Source organism: Dipodomys spectabilis, unplaced genomic scaffold (genome assembly GCF_019054845.1).
Source record: "Dipodomys spectabilis isolate Male_0828 unplaced genomic scaffold, ASM1905484v1 ptg000145l, whole genome shotgun sequence".
NCBI classification, from domain to species: Eukaryota; Metazoa; Chordata; class Mammalia; order Rodentia; family Heteromyidae; genus Dipodomys; species Dipodomys spectabilis.
The window spans coordinates 21,297,845-21,303,844 of record NW_024870822.1 but is presented as its reverse complement, the minus strand read 5'-3'; the positions used below and the strand labels follow the sequence as shown (position 1 = coordinate 21,303,844).

Here is a 6,000-nt window from a genome sequence, read left to right as displayed (position 1 = left end):
ACATGGCCGGCTGGGAATGCGGCCCGGGAGAGGCGTCCGCCGCGCTCCGGATCCTCCACAATTTCCAGAAAAGAAACTTCTCTTCCTCACACTAGCGAGCCTGGGAGCCCTCCGCGGGCTGAGCTTCTGCCTCCCGGATGAGGGAAACTGAGGCACAGCAGGCCCAGGGTGCTCAGCTCGGGCCTCGGCTCCCCGGGAACTCCGGCCGCAGGCACCTCCGAACCCCTCCTGCGGCCGCTCGCCCCGCCCCATCCCCGGACAAAGCCCAGACCCGCGACTAGAGGGGGGGGAGGTGGGGGAGGGAAGTGGCTCCCGCGCGCGCTCCGCTCCCCCGTGGGCGCGAGATCCCGCCCGCCCACCCCTGTGGGGGAGCCCGCGCCCCAACGGCGAAGCGGCCCGGCTAGGCCCGCCCCGAATCCCCATGACGTCACCGGCGGAGATAGGCCACGCCCCGGCCTCGGGCGGCAGGCCGCATGACGTCACCGAGGCCCCACCCCTCCGGAGCGAGTTCGGTCCTGGCGTTCATTTCATTCCTGTCCTCATTCCGAACATTCTTAGCATCGCTCGCGCCGCGCCGCGCCGCACGAGCCGAGCCGAGCCTCTGCAGCCGCCGCCGCGGCCCCGCCGCCCGCCGCGGGCGCCCACCAAGCACTTTGCAGACTCGCTTCCACCCTGCGGGCCAGTCCGCGCGGCGGGGCCCGGACCCGGGGCGGCCGCGCCAGGGGACAGGCCATGCAGTGACGCCCCCCCCACCCCGTCCACCTTTGCCCCGAGCGCGGGCAGCAACCTTGCGCTTCCATCGGACCCCAGGGCAGGAGCGGTACTAGGCAGAAGTAGGGTGCCCCAGCCCGGGGACCGGGAGCCGGGCACCGAGAGCGGGCGGGGGGAAGCGGCCCCGAAGTTTGCCTCACTTGCCGGGCGCTGCGGCGGCTCCTGTGGCCGAGGTAAGTTGGCGCGCGGGGCGGATGCTGGGTGCGGAGGGCGCGCGGGGCGGCGGGCGGCCAGGATCCGGCAGTGTGTCCCGCGCGGGCCGCTCTTTTCTCTTCGGACTGTGCTTTGTGTGCAGCGGGCGGGCTCGGGAGGGCCGCCGCCGATTCCCCCTCAGCGCCTCCCCGCGCCCCTCCTAGGTGAGCGGCCCGGCGCCGCCTCACGAGTTGCCGGGACGCCAAGTTGGGCCGCGCGCCGGAGCCCGCGCGGCAACAGGCGGCCCCCGGCGGCGGCGGCGGCGGCGGCGGCGGCCGTGGAGGCGCCCGGCTCGCGGCGCCGCGCCCCCCGCGTGCCCCCTCTCCCGCCGCCCTACGCGCACCCTCGCACCCCCCGTACCCACACCCCTTACGGCGCTTTTCACTGTGTTCCTCGGGAAGCCAGAAGTTGGGCGCGAGCGCGGGCGGGGAGAGCTGCTGCCGCCGCCTCCGCCGCGGAGCTGGGACCGGACCCGCTCCCCTCCCCCCCGCCTCGCGCCATCCGGCCCCCCCCCCCTTCCGCGGAGCCGCGACCCTCCGAGACCTCCCGGGGTCCGCGCCGACGTGTGTTGCGGACCGGGGTCTCGCTTCTTTTCCTCAAAGATGAAAGAGGGCACGGTAGTCTTTGCCGCTTCTCCAGGATTCTGGCTGTTGCTGCTGCCGCCGGTTCATTGCACATTCAAGTGGAAAATTTTCAGGAGTCAGCAGAAACATTGTGTCCAAAAAAGACTGAGTCGCAATTACCACCAAAACCAGGAGGAGACTCTCCCTGGAAAACTTCCCTTCGGTAGGAAATACTGGGGGATTTGTTTGTTTATTTGGAAGAGAAAACGATCCCAAGGAGGAAAAGAAAATCTGGGTACACTTTAAGTCTTTGTTCGTACTAGCAACACTTGTTTTCAAAAGTCCGGAGGCCCGTTTTAAAGAAAGTGCAACTTCCACGAGTTTTTTTTTTAAGTGTATTTAAAAACAAAACAAAACACCCAATACTTTTAAAAGCAATTGAACACATTAAATAAGGGCTCACACCTCATTTACCTTCTTCTGAAAATAAAACCCAGATTTAAAAAATGTCCTCCATTTAAAAAATTATATTTCTTTTTAAAAGATTTATTTAAAGCTGAATGGTGTCACTGTATAAAAATATTTATGAAACAATGAAATAACAGCCACCAGCGTTGCTCCGGAGGCTTGTTAACTTCTTAGAAGCAAGTGGCTGCCTGTGATTTGCAGAAATGAAAATTGACCTCAGTGAGCACTGGAAACTTAAAGACAGAAGATATTCCAGGAATTGAGAACGTAAGAAGGCCTGGTTTAAAAACTGCTTTGGAAAGAGCCCAGGTCCTGGGACAGAAAGGTCTATGAAGCCTATCAGATTTCAAAATAGTGGAAAAAATATTTAAAATTTTACAAATATTGTAAAGGACAACCACATGTTTTGTTTGTTTGTTTGTTTTTCCCCTCCCCACCTATGCCTGGATTGTTTTTGGAAGTTTAGGGGATCTGTTTGCTTAGGATGTGCTGGGTGCCTGCAGGTGGTTACCGGGGTGGACAGATCCCATGACCCACCCAGAGCTGGGAGTCTGCGGTGAAACCGCTGGGTCTCTGGCCCTCGGGGCTTCTCTGGCCTGAATCGCTGTGGCAAGAATTGGGAAAGTCTCGTTTTTTTTGCGGGGTGTTTTAGCTTTTCACTGTTGAGTTTGTGCCTTTTTGTAAGTAGATTTGCAAGATCTTTGGGCCCAAGTACATTTGAATGCTTGTAAAGGCCAGACTATAGATCAACTTTGTTAATCTTTTCTTTTTAGAAGGAAATAGTATTAATTACTGAGGACTTTAGAAAGACAAATTAGTTGAACTTTTGTCAGCATAGGTTTTGAATTGTTGATTATTTTATGGAGAAAGGCTTTCCCCCCCCCAATCTTACTATTTCCATAAATGGTCACAGATATTTTTGTTTAGTATTTCTTTGTATGTGTAACTCTGCGTTGAACTCTCAGGTTTCAGATTGTCAACAGAGTTTACAATTGTTTTATTTGTTGTTGGTATAAAAAATGAACTGATAAGCTGTATCTATTACTGGGTTTTACTGATGTGGCAAGCAGACCATTTTTATTTTTACTTTAATGGTAAGTATTGTTTGATCTGCAGTTTTAGAGAAATATTAGAATGCCTTTTTTCCTTTAAGAGGGCAAAAAAAGTTTGGAACAAAACCAGTTGACACTTTGCTTTCACAAAAGAGTAAAAAAAAAAACAAAATTATAGGAAATACTCTTTGTGTAAATTCCTTCTCTGTGTGAGCCATTATAAAACGAAAGACAAGGAATGTGCCTGAGGGTTTTTTTTAATTGTTTTACTTTATATTTTTAAGTTTTCCCAAAACAAAAAACAACTCATCAGGACATCTGATTAATAAAATTTAATTCAAAGAAAATTTAATTCAAAGATTGAAGATAGCCTGGCTTAGTTTGAGCTAGACTGAAGTGATTCTGAGCTCTTTCTGGCACTGTGATACAGTGTGTGTACTTCTGGACAGTGGACCCCCACCCTTAGCAAACTAATGACACATGAGGGTGGGCTTGGGCTAGCCTTTTGAGGAGGGGTAGCTTCCTCCTCTCCCTGTTTCCTCTCATTAGCTATGTACAGTAGGACTTGTATATTCACGTACTTCCTTTGGAGAACTAGTGTCCCCTTTTATTTAGGAAGAGGACACATAAGCCATAAGGAAAAGGATGTTCTAGGTTTCTTTCTTTCTTTTTTCCCTGCTTGAGTTCCAGCAGTTTATAAACAATTTTGGGTTTTATTGGTTCTGAAAGTACACAGCACCAAGTATAGGAGAACATTTCTCAAAGGGGAAAACTTGGGGAGTAATATGCTTGTATTTTGTTGTCACCATTGGTGTCTAAAACCTTACTTGGCATAATTTCAGTGAAAAAATGTGTAACAGAGATGATTTAGAGAATATAGATCCCAAATCTCAAATAAAGATAGGCATTTGAAAAAAAGAGCTATGCCATTAGCAGTATTGGAGGGTTGCTTGCTTCAGGAATGGATTGATCTCTCATACATGGTGGTTGTACAAGTGCTTGTGCATTTGTGGAATTACTTTCCTCTCTATAATCTCATGTGTTATTATGTGTTTATTGTGAGTGTAATTATCCTGCTTGCCAATGGAAATTGTAATGTCTTATCAATCAAAAGGTCAGCACAAATAACTCTATATGATCTGGTACACTTAAAAAATGACCATATTCATGCATAGATAGTAGATCCCCAACACCTAAGCTTTCACTTTTGCCCCTTTGTTTTGTTCTCTACAAAAGAGATTGTGAAAAGAGAATATATATATACACACATATATGTATACATGTATATACATATACATATGTATGTATATACATATATATATATATATATATATAAAATGTAATTCCTTAATGAGAGCTATGTTCAAAGTAAAACTTTGAGGTTTTTTTTTTTTTTTTTTTTTGCCTCCCAAAGGTTTAAGAATACTGGCTAAAGCAACTGTCCGACTTTCTCTTTAAAACTACAAGACAACCAGCCATCCTTCTGTTAATCAATGTGGGCATTGCAGCTTCCCCTTTGAAGTTCAGTGACAGGATCTGCAGACTGCTAAATGTCCTACTTCTGGACACAACAAGAAAAATATATTGTATCCCCCTTTGACAAACTTAGTCTGTGCCCCTGGGCTGGTTGGGGCTGATGGCTGGTTGGTCTAATCCTTTGTAGTTTTTTCTTATTTTATCTGCAGAATGTGTAGATCACTGGGGTCTATTTAAATTAGATCTTAAATTGTGTGTGAACAATACCAATGATGTGTTTTATTCGTTCATATTTATCAAGGTGATAAAAATCTAGCAATTCTGATTGATGCTGGCACTTAATATTTGGGGGCTGGGCTTTTGTGCAGATAACCTAATTTAGACTGTGTTGTAATGTAACTATGGTATATCTGCAACAGGAATGTTCTGGCCCTTCTCTGTTGTCTGGGATAGAATGTGTAATAGATGCTTTGGGTCTAAATTTTGGAATGCTTTTGGGTGGGTTTTATTTTGTGAGTTTTGAAGCTGTGAACCATTGAGAGTCCTTATCTGTAAGATATCTCTATAAGTTTCCCTGACTTGTTATATTTTAATTTGGGGTTGATTTTCATCAGTTTCTTAAGAAATGTTCACACTTGTGGTGCAGAGTACTGAATTTTGAAATAGTTATTTTTATTTTAGCTAAAGCAAATGGGTGCCCTGGTTGAGGGGGTGTCAGGTCACTCTTTTCTACGGGGTAGATTTCTCTCTGCTCTGAAGTTCTCCTTTTGTTCATGGCTTTTGCATAGTTGGGAGGAGTCTCAAAAAATGATTTCCTAGTCTGGGAGTCCTGGGTAACCAAAATGTACCAGTCTTTATTCTGATTGAGTAATAGAAGGGGGGGGTCTTCCCAAAAGGCAGTCATTTTCTTTTTTTTTTTTTTTTTTGTGGCAGGTCAAAGCCCTCCCCCCCACCTTAAAACCAGTATTTACTATTTTGATGCAGGGCTTTCTACCCTTGTTCCAGGACTCACATTAGTTTTTGAGGCTCAGCCCTAGGATTTCATTAGCATTTGTATTTGGAAAGGACAGGGCCCTGGAAAAAGAGTTTAAAAGTAAAAGTTTACTTATTGATGAACAGGTTAAGTGTCCTTCATTTCCAGTGGGAAATTCTGATTACTTCTAGGAATCTGGCAGGTTTAGATGTATGTTTAAAGTAGCAGCAATCCTACAGAGACGAGTACCCAACAATGCTGAGTACTGTTTTTACTGATACATAAACTGAAAAAAAAAACTGCTGCTAATGGTGGGAAATGTTAATTACGTGAGAACATATTGAACTTATATTCTCTGGCATGAACTTTAAAAAAAATGCATCTACTGTGCTGCCTTTTTTTTTTTTATAGGCACAGCTTTCTAATTATCATAATTCAGTTCAGCTCTGCTTTTGGATAGAGTTCAAGTGCAATCTCAATTTAACTTGAAAGGGAATTTTTTCCC

General features: G+C 46.9%; 1 protein-coding gene across 4 annotated transcripts in view; it reads left to right on the top strand.

Annotated features, from left to right (window-relative positions):
• The first annotated feature begins 830 nt into the window (after positions 1 to 830).
• Tead1 (TEA domain transcription factor 1) overlaps positions 831 to 6,000 on the top strand; it is a 261,132-nt gene continuing 255,962 nt past the window's right edge. For 3 of the 4 annotated variants that reach the window (XM_042691380.1, XM_042691379.1, XM_042691378.1), the window contains exon 1: positions 831 to 944. The gene's annotated coding sequence lies outside the window, so the exon portion shown is untranslated. Of the gene's footprint in view, positions 945 to 1,725; positions 1,750 to 6,000 lie in introns of those variants that run through there. The other variant, XM_042691381.1, reaches the window with a different exon arrangement.